Consider the following 20744-nt stretch of genomic DNA (forward strand, 5'->3'; position numbering starts at 1 on the left):
GCGCAGAGGCCCTCAAGGGACTTCTGGATCTGTACCCAAGAAGCTCGTAGGACGGAAAGGTGATCCTCCACAGCCGGAATATCCTGGGGAGAGAATACTCGGTAACACGGCAGGTTGGAACCCATAATTGGCCATGAAGGGAGACGTCCCAGAGGAAGAGTTCACGCCGTGTTCCTGGCAAACTCGGCCCAAGGCAGGAGGTCAACCCAATTGTCTTGGTGATCGGAGACATAGCAACGAAGGAATTGCTCCAAGGCCTGATTGGATCGTTCTGCGGCCCCATTGGACTGAGGGTGGTAGGCCGAGGAGAAGGAGAGATGAATCCCCCAACTGGGAGCAAAAGGCGCGCCAGAACCTGGACACAAACTGACTCCCCCGATCCGACACAATCTCCTTAGGCAAACCGTGCAACCGGAAGACCTCCCTGGCAAAAATCGTGGCCAACTCTTGTGCAGAGGGTAACTTCTTGAGAGGAACACAGTGGCACATTTTGGAAACCGATCCACAATCATGAGAATGACCGTATGGCCTCGGGATGCAGGGAGGTCCACAATGAAATCCATCCCCAGGTGTGACCATGGGCGCTCCCCGGTGGCTATGGGTTGCAGAAGGCCAACGGAAGGTGCCGAGGGGACTTACTCTGGGCACAAACGGAGCATGCCGCTACATATGCGGCGATGTCGGAACGTAGGGAAGGCCACCAGAAAACAGACGTGAAACAGCCCAAGACAGCTGATTCTTTCCAGGATGCCCCGCGGTCTTGGAGTTATGGTAGGTTCGCAACAACCGAGTGCGCAACTCCTCAGGCACAAAACATTGCGTCTGGGTCTCCAGAGGGGAAGCACCAGATTGAGCCGCCAAATCTGCTCACCCAGGGGAGAGGTCAGGCTGGTGCGAATGGCGGCCAGGATCTGATTCGGAGGTATGACCCGAAGTCGGAATCGACTCTCCTGGGACAGGACAGCTCGGTAGTACTGCCATGATAAGGCATCCGCCCTGATGTTCTTGGAACCGGGTAGGTAGGAGACCACGTAATTAAAAGTGACAAGAACAGAGCCCATCTGGCCTGACGTTGGTGACAATCTCTTGGCCTCAGAAAGGTAGGTCAGATTCTTATGGTCGTCAGGATGAGAACCGGAACCACCGTACCCTCGAGCAAGTGCCTCCATATTTTAAGGGCCTGCACGATGGCCAATAACTCCCTGTCACCAATCTGATAGTTTCACTCCGCGGAAGACAGTTTCCGGGAAGTAAAACCCACAAGGAAGCAGAGGACCCTCTGGTGTTCTACGCTGAGACAGAAGGGCGCCTACTCCCGTCTCAGACGCGTCCACTCGAGGACAAAGGGCAACCAGGGTTGGGATGCGACAGAATCGGAGCCGACACAAAAGCGGACTTTAGGGCCTCAAAAGCTCGGATGGCCTCGAGCGGCCAGACCTGGGAATTACTGCCCTTCATGGTCAGATCCGTGAGAGGCTTGGCCAGCATGGAAAAGTCCCTGATGAAACTTCCGATAATAATTGGCGAAGCCCAAAAGCGCTGCAGGGAACGAAGACCACTGGGCTGGGGCCACTGTAAGACAGCCCGAAACCTTCTCAGGATCCATGGAGAACCCCTCAGCGGAAAATGATGTAACCTAAGAAGGTTACCTGGGATCGTGTGAAATTCGCATTTCTCAAGCTTACCGACAGCTTGTTCTCTCGTAACCGTTGCAACACTCGTCTGACATCCAGAATGTGGGCCTCCATGGATTCAGAATCTACCAAGATGTCATCCAAATAGACCACCACACACTGTTGCAACAGGTCACGGAAAACATCGTTGATGAATTCCTGAAAGACTGCGGGCGCATTGCACAACCCAAAGGGCATAACCAAGGATTCATAATGACCGGTCCTGGTGTTAAACGCGGTCTTCCACTCATCGCCCGCCTTGATCCTTACCAGGTTATATGCCGCCCTCAGGTCGAGTTTGGTAAAGACCGTGGCCCCTTTAAGGCGATCGAACAGCTCGGAAATCAAGGGTATCGGGTAAGCGTTCTTGATCGTGATGCGATTGAGACCCCTGTAATCGATGCAAGGCCTCAACTCACTGCCCTTCTTTTTCACAAAGAAAAATCCAGCCCCTGCGGGGACGAGGATTTGCGAATGTGTCCGCGTGAAAGCGCCTCCCTCACGTACTCCTCCATGGCCTCATTCTCTGCTACCGACAGTGGATAGACTTTGCCACGAGGAGGAACGGCACCAGGTTGTAACTCTATGGCACAATCGTATGGGCGGTGCGGAGGTAGGGCAACCGCGCGCACCTTATCGAATACATCCCGGTACTCCTCGTATTCAGGAGGCAACAGAGAGTCCGAGGAAGTACACAGCAACTTGACAGACCCATGGATGCAACTAGCCCCACACTGCGGTGACCACGAGAGGATCTCGGCCGATCTCCAATCGAAAGTCGGATTATGCTTCTGGAGCCAGGGGTACCCCAAGACCACCGAGTAGTGTGGAGACGAAATAACCTGGAGGCAGACCGACTCTCTGTGAACGGCACCAATGGCTATCCCCACTGGAAGGGTCTCATGAGTCACGTGTGGCGGCAGAAGGGGTCTGCCGTCTATCGCCTCAAGAGCCAGTGGGGAACCTCGAGCCTGCAGAGGAATGGAATTGGCGGCAGCGAACACACTATCAATGAACAAACCACCAGCACCAGAGTCCACCAACGCCTGGGTCGTCACCGAGCCCCCGACCCAGGAGAGGACAACAGTGATCAGTGGTTTGTCAACACGGGAAACCGGGGACGAGGAGACTCCACCCAAGATCTGCCCCCGACAGGATCTCAGGTACGAGCGTTTCCCGGACGGTTCGGACATGCCAACCGAAAATGCCCACCGAGACCACAGTACATGCATCGGCCCTCGCGTCTCCGGAGTACCCTCTCCCCCTCGGACAGGCGAGCAAACCCCAGCTGCATGGGTTCACCCCCCAGACAAGTCATCCCCAGGAGGCGTGGGAGGAGAGGGAGGCACGGGTGGGACAGCAAACGTAGGCGCCAATCTGTTAGAAGACCTCCGCAGGCTCTCCTTAAAGGAAGGTCTCTCCCTGAGTCTGGTGTCAATCAAATCAGGAAAGAAATAAGAGACTCGAGCTCAACTGGTAGGTCCTTAGCTGCAACCTCATCCTTCAAGGCATCCGAGAGACCATGAGAGAAAGCAGCGACCAGAGCCTCATTATTCCAGCCCGCCTCTGCTGCCAGGGTACGAACTCAATGGCGTATTCAGCTACGGATCGTGAACCCTGTCTGATGGACATAAGGAGCTTCGCAGCAGAGGCAGCACGAGCCGGCACATCGAATACCTTCCGAAGAGAAGCAACAAAACCGGAAAACTCGGCAACCACCGGATTGTTGTTCTCCCATAAAGGGCTGGCCCAGGCAAGGCCTTGTCCGAGAGCAGCGAGATCAAGAAGCCCACCTTTGATCTCTCAGTAGGAAAGGCATGTGGCAGCAACTCGAAATAAATGCCCACCTGGTTAAGGAAACCTCGGCACTGAGTTGGCTCTCCCCCAAAGCGCTGTGGAAGAGGGGCAGAACCGGACATACCCCGAAACACCGCAGGCGCAACAAACAGGTGTCGGGGTAGACTCTGGCGCAACAACCGGAGCGGCAGTAGGAGCGACAACCCGACCCATCGGCAACGGAAGCGAAATGAGCCGAGCGTTTCAAGCAGGGTTTGCAACGCCACAGCGAACCGACCCCAACAGGTGATCCTGCTGATCAAGTCTGGCAACCCAGCATGGGTAGCGAGGATGGCCCTGTACCGTCAGAAATTCATGGCTTGGTCCTAATGTCACGGAACCATGACCCAGACGTACAACAAGAGATAAGTGAAAATTAGAAGGCTTTATTGAAAATAAAGCTGTAAAGCAAAAGTCCAAACGGATGGTGAAACCGAAGGCAGAGTCTTTGAGAGGCCAGAGGTCAGGAACCAGAAGGGTAGTCAGACGAAGCCAGGATCAGGAAACCAGCAGGGTAGTCAGACGAAGCCAGATCAGGAACCAGCAGGGTAGTCAGACGAAGCCAGGATCAGGAACCAGAAGCAGCAGCAGTCTTAGAAGCATGTGAACACAAGGGGGACCAAGCAAGGAACTGAAGCCACAGACCTCCTATATATATGAGCTAGGCATCCAGCTCCTCCCAGTGGGAAGGAGGAGCCGCAGGGTGGAAGGCTACAAGAAACCCAGGAAACCAAGATGGCCGCCAGCACATGTCAAACGAAGGAGTACAGCAAGAAGGTAAGACCATGACATGAACTTAAAGTTTTGCAGAGACAAAGAACCACTTGGTGACCCGAGGCATTCCCTCTCCCTTGGCCTGGCTCCTCCACTTGAGAGGGGAGTGATCGGTCACCAGAACGGAAATTCCTCCCCAACAGATAATATTGGAGAGACTTGAGGGCCCACTTGATGGCCAGGCACTCTCTCTCCGCTATACTGTACCAGGTCTTCGCTGGAGTGAGCTTATAGATGAGGAAGTCAATGGGAATGCTCCTCCCGTTGACTTCCTGAGACAGCACTGCACCAAGGCCTACTTCGGAGGCATCAGTCTGTTCCACAAATTCCCTCTTGAAGTCGGGCGTCACCAAAAACCGGGGACCCACAACAGGGGCCGACTTCAAAGAGGAGAAAGCCTCTTCCGCCCGGCATTCCAGCGGACTTCTGTCCCTTTAAGAGCCCTGTCAACGGAGCCGCCTTAAAGTGGCAAAATGGGGGGACAAACCTCATGTAATAGCCCACCATTCCCTGGAACGAACTTTACTTGTCTAGAGGTGGCAGGTCGGGGCCAATTCCGTATCGCCTATATTTTGCTCACTTGGGGGTTTAATGACTCCGCGCCCAATGATATACCAAAGGTATTTAGTCTCCTCTAACCCTATCGCACATTTCTTTGGTTAGCTGTTTGTCCTGGCCTTTCGAAGGGAGTCCACTACGGCCTGTTACTTTGGGCAGGTGACTTTTCCAGTAGGTACTGTGAATTTTAATATCGTCCAGGTAGCCTAGGTGTACCGCCGATGTGGACGAAGTACAATATCCCATTAGACGTTGTAAAGTGGCGGGGGCGCCATGCAGGCCAAAGGGTAAACACCTTATATTGGTACAGCCCCTCTGGTGTAATGAAGGCAGTTTTCTCTTTGGCAGCCTCCATCAAGGGTACCTGCCAGTACCCTTTGGTGAGGTCCCAGACAGAAAAATACTTGGCTTGACCTAATTTCTCAATTAGTTCATCCACCCGAGGTATTGGATATGCATCGAACTTGATATTTCGTTTAATCTACGAAAATCGTTACAAAATCAAACGTCCTGTCTGGCTTGGGAATTAAGACTATAGGACTGGCCCGCTCACTTTTAGATTCCTCAATGACATCCAGCCCGCAACATGGAGATGGCTTTTCTCGCCGAGCTTCAGGTACTCGGAAGGCTTTAACCCTGATTTTTGCCTGAGGCTCAGTGACAATGTCATGTTGGATTACGGAAGTGCGTCCCAGGAGGTCTGAGTACACATCCGTGTTCCGACTAAAGAACTACCTGGTTTCCTGAGCCTGTTTAGGGGAGAGGCTGTCAGCAATTTTTATTGTGGCAACCGCTTCCCTTGCATCTGACATATGGAGCCGGAATCTCTTGTCCAAGAGAGACCCGGCCGCGGACTGTCTTCCATACAGGTTTCCCCTATCCTTCCATAGGTTTTAGCAAATTAACATGGTAAATCTGCTCCGGCTTTCGCCTCCCCCCGGCTGGTGTACCTTGTATTTTACTGCTCCAATTTTTTCCCGTACCTCGTAGGGCCCCTGCCATCTGGCTAGGAACTTACTGTCCACTCGGCACCAGAACCAAAATCCGATCACCCGGGATAAAGTTTCGGACCCGAGCCCTGCCGATTATAGATCCGACTCTGGGCTCCGCTGAGTGGCCTCCATATGTTCCTTGACAAGAGGCAAAATGTCTCTATCCGCTGTTGCATCTTGGTTACAATATTCCAGGACGCTTTTATGCGGAGTGGGTTGTTGTTCCCCACACCTCTTTGGCTACGTCCAACAAGCCACGAGGATGTCTGCCATATAGCAATTCGAAGGGTGAGAACCCAGTAGAGGCCTCGGGCACCTCTCGCACTGCGAACATGAGATAAGGCAGAAGAAAGGTCCCAATCCTTTTCATCTTTGGTCACCACCCATTTTAACAGTTTTGTTAAACCTTTCAACCAGTCCGTCGTTTGTGGATGGTACACGGACGTCTGTAACTGTTTAATACGTAGCAACTTGCAGAGTTCCCTCATGAACTTGGACATAAAAGGGGTCCCCTGTCAGTCAGGACCTCTTTAGGTAGCCCCTCCTCGGGAGAACATCTCCATTAGCTCTAGCTATAAGTTTTGACGATGTATGTCGCAGTGGCACTGCCTCCGGGGTACCGAGTAGCGCAATCAAGGACAACGAAAATGTGTTGGTGTCCCCTAGCGGACTTCGGTACAGGACCTACCAGGTCCATAGCAATTCGCTCAAACGGTACCTCGATGATCGGGAGGGGTACCAAGGGACTGCGAAAAAGGTGCTGGGGTCTAGTTGCCTGGCAGGTCGGGCAAGACTTACAGAACTCGTCCACCTCTTTAAACACACTGGGCCAGTAAAACCGTTGTAGTATCCGGTTCTGTGTTTTCTGCATTCCCAGAGGACCCCCCGAGAACATGCTGGTGGGCTAACTCTAACACGAGTTTGTAATAAGCCTGGGGCACCACCAACTGTTCAACGGATTCACCTCGCAGCTGATTTACCCGATACCAACATATCCTGACAGACCACAAAAACGGTGGGGGGGGAACACCGACTTTGCCCCTGGTTGTTGTGGTTCACCATCTATTATTAGTACACTTTCCCAGGCTCGGGACAAGGTTTGGATCACGATGTTGCGCAGTACCAAAATTATCCCCGGAGACATTGAGGTCTGCCAGCTCAGGCCCCGGCGGCAAGTCCTCCATGTCTCCCACCATACACTCAGCGGGGTTGTCTCCTCCTCTTCCCACCGAAGTGGCGGTCACCCCCTACCGCTGGACCTTCGGACGCAGGTTTCCAGTGTTCTAGTCTCCCCCCCGGAGCCGGGTTACTCTGCTAGGGTTACATCTGTCTCACGTGTATCAGTCACACTCTAGAATAGGCCACAGTGCCGTGAATGAAACCCGGGAAGTCTCTCCCTACTATAAGTTCATAGTGGAGGTGGTTTTGAAACAGCCACCTCGTGGATCCAGCTGCCGGAAACCGTAGACCAGAGACACTCAGCAGAAGGTAGTCTTTTAAGTCCCCATGGATACACATGACTCCCAAACCTTATGGCTTGGGGTTGCTCCTGCCTGTCTGCAAAGCCATTACCATGTTGTAGCAGCAACTGGTTGGTCTCCTGCTGCTGCTTATTAGCCTCACATTGCTGCCCCTCCACAAGGGCCTTCATAACAGCCTCATTTTATCACGTGACACCGGTTTGAATCTAGCCGGTTTGATAAATGACATACAACCTTGTGCAAACCAAAAATATTTCGGCGTTCACGCCAGCCTCACTGCGCTCGCCCGCTCCAAGCCACCAATTGTTGGGATTTGCTCTGGTAGGCAGGGTAAGCGGTCGCAGTACAGAGGCCAAGAACATGGTAGTAAAGCAAAAAGTTCAGTGTTTATTCACACAAAAGGAAAAAAGTAACACTAACACTTGCAGAGTCCTGGTGTTAATTCACACCGCAGGAATTCCTCGTGTTATTTCACACAGCAAATGTCCACAGAACTCAAAAAAACACGTTCAACCTGGCAATCCACAGCAGGCTTTAGGGCGCCTGGCCTTCCAGGTGGGGACTCTCATGCGGCTCTCATGCGGCTCTCATGCGGCTCTCATGCGGCTCCCAGAAACACAGAGCTTCAGAGCTCCACTTTTGCTTGGAGGAACATACCACACCCAGGCTGAGGTGCTGGCTGGGTTTTAAACCCCAGCACAAAACCTGGCCTGGACATGGGGAAACAGCCACCCACCCTGCTCTTTGGCTGCTCCCAATAAGATCCGGCCCGGATTGGCTTTACAGCCACACTAAGTAAAACAGTGTCAGCGAGCTCTAACTGCCGCTGACACACCAAAATTTCCGGTTCTTATCTCACCGAGGCCAGGAACCTCGGTGTGACCCGTTCCTTCCGTCAATGACGGACCCCTACGCCTTCCTATCAACATGTATAAGTGGTATTGAGCTAGTGCGGGATATGAGTATCTATTTCCAAGTTTTGTAATACCAACATCGGGGGAAAGCGTATCAGTTTGCCCAACTCCATGTTTGTAACCGTCTTCTTTCAGTTTCTCTAGTTTTGAGCATGACCAAAAAACATGAGTTAAGATGCAGACAGTACACCACAAAAATATAGAGATGTCCTATTCTTGTTCGAGGACAAGAATAGGCATTTTCTACATAGTGCCCGGCCATGTGCAGTCCACAAAATTTGGAATGCACACGTATAGCATCCATGTTTTGCAAATCCGAAATTTGCAGAATACAAACACTTAAGGCCATGTGAATGTAGCCTAATCTTTATTTATAGCTCTTATTTTTTAATAAAAGATTATGGGGGTTATTTATAAAGACCCGGTATTAAGACCTTAATAGATCGATCTTAATAAACCCTTGTGCTGGAGATGGATCCGCCGAAGTTATGTAAAGGCGTCGGCTTCTACATAACTTTGACGCATCCACTGATGGTCTAAATACAAAACCCCCTTTTTTAGACCTGGCGAGAGCAGGGAAAAGTCGCAGATTGTGGCGCAAATAACCTTTGCGCTGCAATCTGTGACAGACATACGCTAGAAAACTGGCGTATATCATTTAGTAAATGATCCCCTATATATCTACTGAATAATAAAATCTACTGATTTCATTATAAACCCCGCAATAGATATTGTGCAGTCATAGTAACTGTAAAATGCAACAACGGCCTTAAAAATTCATATCAGGTAGCCTACAGTATGGGAAATATTCTGAAAATATATGTCATCAAAAAATCTGTCTTCGCTTGAGAGCTGATATGAATGTACTTGTTTCTGTTTAAAATAGATGTCTGCTTTTATAAGTTTGTGTTCAGTAATTTAGCAGGTGTTATTTTAGATATTCTGTAATTTGTATTGCTTTAAACAAGGCAGTATAATACAATTCCAGATCTGATCAGTGATATTTCTTTGTTTGCAAAGTGCAAATTAAGTTACCTCAGTCGATCTACCATACCCACATATTTATTTTCTCTCCATTTCTAGATGATTCCAGGTGTTTGCATTAAGTGTGATTCAGTGAAAATATGGTAAAAGCTTATTGAATATAAATATATATATATATATATATATATATATATATAAATATATATATATACATATATATATATATATATATATATACTGTATATATATATATATATATATATATACATACATACATACACACACAGTGCCTTGAAAAAGTATTCATACCCCTTGAACTTTTCCACATTTTTTTCACATTACACCCACAAGCCTAAATGTGTTTTATTAGGATTTTATGTGAAAGACCAACATAAAGGAGCAAGTATGTTTGAAGTGAAATTAAACTAATAAATGTTTTTAAAACATTTTATAAATAGGAATCTGGAAAATGTGGCATGCATTTCTATTCAGCACCTTGTACTCTGATATCCCTAAATAAATTCCAGTGGGACCAATTGCCTTCAGAAGTCACCTAATTAGTAAAGAAAGTCCACCTGTGCACAATTTATTCTCATTATAACTACAGCTGTTTTGTGAAGGCCTCAGAGGTTTGTTAGAGAACATTAATGATCAAACAGCAGCATCATGAAAACCAAGGAACACACCAGACAGGTCAGGGATACAGTTGTGGTGAAGTGTCAAGCAGGGTTAGGTTATAAAAAATATCCCAAGCTCTGAACAGTTATTATTATTTATTTTATGGACTTATATAGTGCTGCTATATTCTTTTGCACTTTACGGACATTAGCATCCAGCTGTCCCCAGCTAGTAATAATCACTGATGTCCAATAGTTTGATATGAATAATTTATGTTTACAAGTAGGTCCCTGACCTGTGCGCCAGTGCTGCGCTGGGTACATAGGCAATGGGGCATGGCAGCTAGAGCAGTTGCCATTGTTTTCATTATCCAAAAGTCCTTGTATATCTGGTAGTTTACTGGGACAGTGCCTACAATTTTAAATTTGTACTAGTCTATTTTATTCTCATTTCCCAAACCATATCATCTTACCCGGCTTTGCATACTTTAGACAAATCTTTTACATACAGTATACTGTATCATTGGTGTACATGACATTAAGTCGTAGAAGACAAAATTAGAAGTGGACATGTATGATGTCTCATTTTTTCTGAATTCACTCCTGGTTATGGCTTACACAACTGCATACAGATACCTGACTGTGTGGCTGTACCCTAATAAAATAAAATGAGTCTCACCCCTAGAAACCGTTTACTAGCCAGAGAAGGGAGCTGCTACAGATAATGTCTCACCTTCATTATTGACTCATGTTTGTCCTACACTGGCAGACAATTGTCCTACACTGTCACCAAAATTTTGATCTGCCAATTAAACCAGATAGCAACACATGTCCTTTTCTGTATTCTGTTCTTATTTTCTGATTACAGATTTTTTTAATTCTATTTCCTCAACATGATTATGGGGGCTGCCATCTTGCCCAAGTAGTTCATAACAGCATTTAGAAAGCTTTAGGAAAATTGCTTTATGGAAGCCCCGTGGGTCATAGACACAATGGCTAGGAGGGGACCCCATTGACTTCTATGGGAAAGGTTTCTAGGCATGCTCTGTGACCTGTTCAGAGGTCAGTGTACAAGGAAAGATTAGATAAGCTTTGACAATTACCTATTGTGAATGGTGGATAATGTATTTTCTATACACAGAGGTGATATAATTATAGGCAGGATTAGAATTACAGATAAGCAGATAACTGCAGTAAATTGATCTGTACAGACCAAAAAGTGGCACGTATTATTAGGCTTAGTGGTCAGTGTGAAAACAGCTGGATTTTATGGTTTTTGTTAACATATGGATATTGACATGGAAGATTAAAAACATCATCAAACATTCTTTAAAATATGTCAAACATAAAAACACGATTTAAACAATAGGTCATTTTCTGATTACACATTCCATTTAAATATATAGACAAAAGACCGGCACTCACTGTTAGAAGGTATTGTTGGCTGTTGCCGTTTTTTCCCCTATTTTCTTGTCCCTTTTTCCTTATAGAGTATAAGTATTTACTTTAGCATTGCGATCACCGATTTGAGTGATTGATCAATTGACTATGTCTTCAGCTACAACTCGTTACTTTGTATACATATTGTTACTATGGCAACGTGACGTCACCACGTTTGAACGCCGGTCATGGCGCTCTATTTAAATTCCTTTGTATCTCAGTTATGCTTGACAAAGGCTCATTGTTGAGCCGAAACACGTGTTGCTCTGAGTAATGCTGTATCCATGCTTTGAATAAAGCCAACAATACCTTCTAACAGTGAGTGCCGGTCTTTTGTCTATATATTGAAGTGGGTCTTCTCATACCCGGGACGCGAGCACCACGATACAAGAGAGGAGTGCCGACTGTTTCCCACTGTTTGTATCTATTTGAATCACAGTGCGAGCACCTTCATACAAGGATTACGACTTACCATGTCATTTGCGTACAGCGAGGACAGAGCACGAGAGATTGTGTCTGAGGTCACCACCAGCACGGAGTTCCTGAAGACGCCGCCTACTGAAACACGCAGTAAGGAGTGGGAGAGGGAATCGAGGAAGCTGGTAGCGTGGGAGCTGCATGCAGCTACATTAGCCGAATACTGCAGACACCTCAGGATCCCGCGAGGGTTAAGGGTAAATCTGAGACCTACCTTTTTCTGTGACAACTTACAATATTGCACACAGTTTGCGAATATATTAAATAAATGTTTGTATGATTTGATGGTATTAACCATTGAACATCTGAATACCTCGATTGTGGAAATTAAAACCCAGATCTGTGCTATTGAGCAACAATTACAAGACTCTCTGACATTGGAAGACCTTACATCTTTGAAACAAAAAATTGAAAAAAATTGCTGTGATCTACAAAAGGACATTGAGGCCACCAAACGTAAGAAATATACTAGAGATTTGGAGGACTATCAAAACAATAGAGTATATAAATGGCAAGACTCAATAGGTACCGCGACTCCATTAACTCGTCGTTTTGTACGCCGTGGAGGGTCCCAATCATCTGGATCCGGCAGCGATTACAGTACCAATCCACGTCCATCGGCCTCTTTTTTAGGGCAAAGACGCCGAAGAGGAAAAACACCAGGAGAGCAGGACGCCATTACAGGAGAGCTGCAAGTACCAATGGCAACAAGGTCCCAGGTACAAATGAGACTTTAATATACAATATATCATCTAAAAATTTAACTCCTATACAGTTACAATTGTTACAGAAAGGTCTCTCTTTTAGTCCTACTGAAGTTTTTGATAGTTTCCAATTTGATATGGATTGTCGCCGCTTTTTTAGGAGTATACGTTTAAAAGCACATTTTGCAACCAAGGATGTGTCGGTCTCTACATTGATTACACCTATACATCATTGCTTAAACTTGAACCAATTTGGTTTAAGATTGAAGAGTAATTTCCAGCCTCCAAAAATACATCATCCTGCTGAGACCTACATATCCTTGGTGCAGAGGGATTTTAGTGCAATCATCTCCGATTTTCAACATGAGGGTTGGGCGGTTGCACAGAACTTAACTAAGGAAGAAAGACATGCATTATATACGATATTGGATGACAAATCGGTTATATTTAAACCTGCAGACAAAGGGGGTTCACTGGTGATGCTAGACAGGGAATATTATGTTTCCGAAATTTTATCACAACTATCAGATCGTGATACATATTATCCATTAGACAGGGATCCGGTTTTTGATATTAAGCGTAAATTAGCCGAGGTTGTGAATATACATAAAGATAAAGGATTAATAGATGATAAATTGTGCCAATTCTTAATTAATCAATTTCCGGTAACCCCTGTTTTATACATGTTACCTAAAATTCATAAATGTTTGACAGCCCCCCCCTGGTCGGCCGATTGTAGCCTCTAATGACTCTATATTGTCTGCACCTGCGATGCTTCTTGAAAAAGTGTTGACTCCGCTGATTAAGAAAACTCCCTCTTTTTTATTGGATACCACTCATTTTTTGTCTGATATTCGGAATGTACATTTAGAGACAGGAGACCTTTTTGTTACTTATGATGTATGCAGCCTGTATACATCTATAGAACACGTGAAAGGCCTTGCTGCTGTGGAATGGGTCCTGGAGTTTTCAAGTTACAATGCACAAGAAAAAGATTTTTTTCTTCAATTATTAAAACTAGTTTTAGAGGAAAACTATTTTTTATTCCAGGACACATTCTTCAAGCAGAAACGGGGGACCGCGATGGGCTCGCATGCCGCACCGCCATATGCAAATAGCTATATGGCTTGGTTTGAACAACATTTTGTATACAATAATCCATTATATACACAATTTTGCATTTTTTGGCGTCGATTCATAGACAATATTTTTTGCATATGGCGGGGCGGCATCGAGTCCCTGGACTTATTTACTAAACATCTGAATAATGTATGGCCTGAACTAACATTCACGGTTCAAAGTGATCCAAACAAGATAAATTTCTTGGATACTTGGGTAATAAAAGGCCCTGATAATTCAATACAGACAGATTTATATATAAAAAAAAACGGATAAAAATAGTCTGCTTCATTATTCTAGCAATCATTCACCATCGGTAAAAAAATCTCTGCCCCTCTCACAATTTAGACGTGTTGAAAGAATTGTGTCAGATGAAACAGTGAGAACAACGAGACTAAAATAGATGGCAGATAAGTTTTCTTCTAGGGGCTACCCGAAACCTCTGTTAGATTGTGAAATTAAGAAATGTAGTGGTGAGGCTGACAACAAAAAAAGATCTTGTATTGATAATAGACGATTACCGTTTATTGTTAAGTACCATCCGTGGATTAACAAATTCCGACATGTGATCAATAAACATTGGGGGATTGTGCGTGCGGCTTACCCTGATGTTGTTGAATTCAGAGATGTGCCTATGATTTGCTATAAAAGAACCAGAAATATTAGAGATATAATTGTTAAAGCTGATATAGGTGGCAGTAAGATGTCACGTCAACTTTTTCTTTCTACTCCTAAAAAGGGTACCTTCCCTTGTCTGCACTGTGTTCACTGCTCAGCAGTGATTAAAGGTGAAACTTTTTCCCATCCGCACACAGGAAAAAAATTCCCGGTCAAGGGATTTTTTACTTGTGACAGCAACTATGTTGTATACCTGCTAAAATGCCCCTGTGGTTTGATATATGTTGGGGAGACATCTGTCAGAATGAAAGATAGGTTCAGTAACCACAAGTCCAGTATACGGAAGAAAAATTTGCTATTACCTATTCCCTTTCATTTTGACAGATGTTCTCACAATATATCACAATTAAGGTTTCAAATTATTGAACAGGTTCAGCAACCACGTAGAGGTGGCAACAGGTTATTAATGCTCAAAAAACGAGAAAGCTTTTGGATCCACACCTTGCAGACTTTGGAACCAAAAGGTCTCAATCGAGATTATGAATTGAGTTCCTTTTTATGAGGTAATTTATTAATTTTTCTTGTTTCCTTCTTCTTTAGTCACAGAAAAAATGAAAATTGAAAATAATGAAAATAATGCAAAATTGAAATATATAAAATTCATGGAATCATGGTTAGTCTGTAAGAGATGGAGATATCTCAGGACATTTATCATTACTTTTTCAGTCTAATTGGCTTTTGTGTATGTTTGCACCACATGCTTGCCGTTTTTTCCCCTATTTTCTTGTCCCTTTTTCCTTATAGAGTATAAGTATTTACTTTAGCATTGCGATCACCGATTTGAGTGATTGATCAATTGACTATGTCTTCAGCTACAACTCGTTACTTTGTATACATATTGTTACTATGGCGACATGACGTCACCACGTTTGAACGCCGGTCATGGCGCTCTATTTAAATTCCTTTGTAACTCAGTTTCATTATGCTTGACAAAGGCTCATTGTTGAGCCGAAACACGTGTTGCTCTGAGTAATGCTGTATCCATGCTTTGAATAAAGCCAACAATACCTTCTAACAGTGAGTGCCGGTCTTTTGTCTATATATTGAAGTGGGTCTTCTCATACCCGGGACGCGAGCACCACGATACAAGAGAGGAGTGCCGACTGTTTCCCACTGTTTACATTCCATTTAAAAGGGTATTTATATATACAGTGGATATAAAAAATCTACACACCCCTTTTACAATGTCAGGTTTCTGTGCTGTAACAAAATGAGACAAAAATAAATTATTTCAGAACTTTTTCCACCTTTAATGTGACCTATAAACTGTACCACTCAATTGAAAAACAAACTGAAATCTTTTAGGTGGAGGGAAGAAAACTAAAAAAACTAAAATAATGTGGTTGCATAAGTGTGCACACCCTCTTATAACTGGGGATGTAGCTGTGTTCAGAATTAAGCACATTCAAAATCATATTAAATAGGAGTCAGCATACACGTGCCATCATTTAAACTGCCTCTGATTAACCCCAAATAAAGTTCAGCTGTTCTAGTTGGTTTTTCCTGAAATTTTCTTAGTCGCATCCCACAGCAAAAGCCATGGTCCACAGAGAGCTTCCAAAGCATCAGAGGGATCTCATTGTTAAAAGGTATCAGTCAGAAGAAGGGTACAAAAGAATTTCCAAGGCATTAGATATACCATGGAACACAGTGAAGACAGTCATCATCAAGTGGAGACAATATGGCACAACAGTCACATTACCAACAACTGGACGTCCCTCCAAAATTGATGAAAAGACAGCAACATTAAAGGTGCTGCAGGAATATCTGGCAAGTACTGGCTGTGTGTTATATGTGACAACAATCTCCCGTATTCTTCATATGTCTGGGCTATGGGGTAGAGTGGCAAGACGAAAGCCTTTTCTTACAAAGTAAAACATCCAAGCCATGCTACATTTTGCAAAAACACATCTGAAGTCTCCCAAAAGCATGTGGGAAAAGGTGTTATGGTCCGATGAAACCAAGGTTGAACTTTTTGGCCATAATTCCAAAAGATATGTTTGGCGCAAAAACAACACTGCACATCACCAAAAGAACACCATACCCACAGTGAAGCATGGTGGTGGCATCATCATGCTTTAGGGCTGTTTTTCTTCAGCTGGAACTGGGGCCTTAGTTAAGCTAGAGGGAATTATGAACAGTTCCAAATACCAGTCAATATTGGCACAAAACCTTCAGGCTTCTGCTAGAAAGCTGAACATGAAGAGGAACTTCATCTTTTAGCATGACGATGACCCAAAGCATACTTCCAAATCAACAAAGGAATGGCTTCACCAGAAGAAGATTAAAGTTTTAGAATGGCCCAGCCAGAGCCCGGACCTGAATCCGATAGAAAATATGTGGGTTGATCTGAAGAGGGCTGTGCACAGGAGATGCCCTCGCAATCTGAAAGATTTGGAGTGTTTTTGCAAAGAAGAGTGGACAAATTTTGCTAAGTCAAAATGTGCCATGCTAATAGACGCATACCCCAAAAGTGCTGTAATAAAATCAAAAGGTGCTTCAACAAAGTATTAGTTTAAGGGTGTGCACACTTATGCAACCATATTATTTTTATATTTTTTCTTCCCTCCACCTAAAATATTTCAGTTTGTTTTTCAATTGAGTTGTACAGTTTATTGGTCACATTAAAGGTGGAAAAAGTTCTGAAATTATTTATCTTTCTCTCATTTTTTTACATCACAAAAACCTGACATTTTAACAGGGGTGTGTAGACTTTTTATAACCACTGTACATATATACTAGCATAAGTTGCTTGACACTTAAGGCTGTATTTAACAGTCCCATAAAAGCCCAAAAAATCGCCTGATCGCTAGTGGAGGGGATCGCTGTTATCACAGGCAGCAAGCTCCTCCAAAACATGGGGAGGAGCAATCGCTATGCGATCGCTCGTCCCCGTGGTGTATAGTGGGTTGCTGGTGGCAGATCGTGATTAGACACCACGATCTGTCACCTGCCAATGATAATTTTTTAACATGTCAAAAGATTTGGATTGCCTGATGAACAAGCATTTGATGATCACTATGAGCATTCATATGTACGCTCATTCATTCATATGAAGGCTTTAGCTTATTAAACATTTGCAGCAAAACAATAGCCATTGAAAAGCCTTTAAAAAGTCACTGTACTTTCACACAATTTCATTTCATTTAATAGAGTATAGTGTATCTAGCAATTTTTTTTAATACAGTGCCTTGCAAAAGTATTTACTCCCCTTGACTTTTTTCATGTTTTTGTTACATTACAGCCTTAAGTTCAAAGTTTTGTTAATCTGAGTTTTATGTGATGGATCAGAACACAATAGTCTAAGTTGGTGAAGTGAAATAAGAAAAATATATAAATAATACTATTGATTAGAAATAGAAAACAGAAATTTGGTATGTGCGTATGTATTCACCTCCTTTGTTAGGAAGCCCATAAAAAGCTCTGGTGCAACCAATTACCTTCAGAAGTCACATAATTTGTAAAATGATGTCCACCTGTGTGCAATCTAAGTGTCACATGATCTAGTAACATAGTAACATAGTACATAAGGCCGAAAAAAGAAATTAGTCCATCCAGTTCGGCCTGTCATCCTGCAAGTTGATCCAGAGGAAGGCAAAAAAAAACTGTGAGGTAGAAGCCAATTTTCCCCACTTTAGGGGAATAAAAAATTCCTTCCTGACTCCAATCAGGCAATCAGAATAACTCCCTGGATCAACGACCCCTCTCTAGTAGCTATAGCCTGTAATATTATTACACTCCAGAAATACATCCAGGCCCCTTTTGTATTCCTTTATTGTACTCACTGCTCTTACCGTAAAGAATCCTTAAAGAATCAGTAAAGAATCCTCTTCTATATTTGTGTACAAACCTTCTTTCCTCCAGACGCAGAGGATGTCCCCTCGTCACAGTCACAGTCCTGGGGATAAATAGATGATGGGATAGTTCTCTGTACTGCCCCCTGATATATTTATACATAGTAATTGGATCTCCCCTCAGTCGTCTTTTTTCAAAAGTGAATAACCCTAATTTTGATAATCTTTCAGGGTACTGTAGTTGCCCCATTCCAGTTATTACTTTAGCTGCCCTCCTCTGGACACTCTCCAGCTCTGCTATGTCTGCCTTGTTCACAGAAGCCCAGAATTGTACACAGTACTCCATGTGTGGTCTGACTAACGATTTGTAAAGTGGTAGGACTATGTTCTTATCACGGGCATCTATGCCCCTTTTAATGCAACCCATTATCTTATTGGCCTTGGCAACAGCTGCCTGACACTGTTTTTTGCAGCTTAGCTTGCTGTTTATTAAAATTTCTAGATCCTTTTCCATGTCAGTGTTACCGAGTGTTGTACCATTTAGTATGTACGGGTGACTTGCATTATTCCTTCCCATGTGCATACCTTTATATTTGTCAGTGTTAAACCTCATCTGCCACTTATCTGCCCAAGCCTCCAATCTATCCAGATCCCTCTGTAGTAGTATACTGTCCTCTTCAGTGTTAATAACTTTACACAGTTTAGTGTCATCTGCGAAAATTGATATTTTACTATGCAAGCCTTCTACAAGATCATTAATAAATATATTGAAGAGAATAGGGCCCAATACTGACCCCTGAGGTACCCCATTAGTGACAGTGACCCAATCTGAGTGTGTATCGTTAACCACCCTCTGTTTTCTATCACTCAGCCAGTTACCCACATACAGACATTTTCTACCAGTCCGAGCATTCTCATTTTACATACTAACCTTTTATGCGGAACAGTGTCAAATGCTTTGGAGAAGTCCAGATATACGACATCCATTGATACGCCGCTGTCAAGACTAGATCTTACCTCCTCATAGAAACTGATTTAATAAGTTTGGCATGACCGATCCCTCATGAAGCCATGCTGATGTAGAGATGTCGCGAATGTTCGCGAACGGGCAAACCGGGCGAACCGCCATAGACTTCAATAGGCAGGTTAATTTTAAAACCCACAGGGACTCTTTCTGGCCACAATAGTGATGGAAAAGTTGTTTCAAGGGGACTAACACCTGGACTGTGGCATGCCGGAAGGGGATCATGGAAAATTACGTAGTTGACGCAGAGTCGGGTTTTAATCCATAAAGGGCATAAATCACCTAACATTCCTAAATTGTTTGGAAGAACGTGCTTTAAAACATCAGGTATGATGTTGTATCGATGAGGTAGTGTAAGGGTTACGCACGCTTCACAGTGACAGACCAAACTCCCCGTTTAACGCACCGCAAACAACCGCAAACTGTCCATTTGCACAACCGCAAACTCCCCATTTGCACAAGGTTGGATACCAAGCTAGCCATGTCCCGTTCCTTGTCCTCACTGACGTCATTGAAGGTCTCTTCCTCCACCCAGCTACGTACAACACCAAGTGTACCCGAAAAGTGACAACAAGCCCCCTGGGACGCCTGCTGTGGTTGGTCTTCCACCTCCTCAAAGCCACCTTCCTCCTCTGGTTCCTCTTCTTCAGACTCCTCTCTCTGCGTTGCCGCAGGTCCAGCAATCGACGACGACAAGGCTGCTTCTGGTGGTGATGGAGACCACAACTCTTCCTCTTCATGCTCATCTACGGCCTGATCCAGCACTCTTCGTAGGGCACGCTCCAGAAAAAACGCATATGGGATGAGGTCGATGATGTTGCCTTGGGTTTGACTGACCAGGTTTGTCACCTCCGCAAAAGGACGCATGAGCCTACAGCCATTGTGCATGAGCGTTCAGTAACGCGGCCAAAAAATACCCAGCTCCGCAGAGGCTGTCCTCTTTTTTTTTAAATAAAAAAAATCTGTTCTTAACAGTTTAATCTCTGTTTTGTCCCCTATCAAGGGCCGGTGTATGGAATAGATTTTAGGAACCGGGAGATGGAAAAAGATGCTTGGTCGGTCCTCTTACTTCCAATTTGGGGCACTGCGCGTACGCCTTGCATAGTATTGTGCCACCAGATATGAGTGGTGTGTTTAAGTAGTACTATTCCTATAAATGTAATCCCTGTTACGTCCCCCATCAGGGGACGTGTATGGAATAGATTTTAGGAACCGGGAAATGGAAAAAGATGCTTGGTCGGTCCTCTTACTTCCAATTTGGGGCACTGCGCGTGCGCCGTGTAATGTACTGTGCAATCCCAATATGAGTGGTGCGTTTAAGTAGTACTATTCCTATCAGTTTAATCCCTGTTACGTCCCCTATTATTATTATTATTATTATTATTATTATTATTATAATTAGGTGTGTTAAGTAGTACTATTCCTATCAGTTTAATCCCTGTTACGTCCCCTATCAGGGGACGTGTATGGAATCGATTTTAGACAACCGCAAAGAGTTGTCAATCTTGGTGTAGTAATGACTGTGCTCGTGCGCACTTTCGGGAGATTGCAGGCGATAGGGATTTTTCAAAGCCTATGGTCGTGCTGAGGTAGATCAGTGACAGTTAAGTGACCAAGAAAACAATGATTCTGTAGTGTGGGCCCATTGTTGGCCTAGTAGGCTTTAATGATCACCTTAG

This window comes from Bufo bufo, chromosome 2, assembly GCF_905171765.1.
Source record: "Bufo bufo chromosome 2, aBufBuf1.1, whole genome shotgun sequence".
Classification (NCBI taxonomy): domain Eukaryota; kingdom Metazoa; phylum Chordata; class Amphibia; order Anura; family Bufonidae; genus Bufo; species Bufo bufo.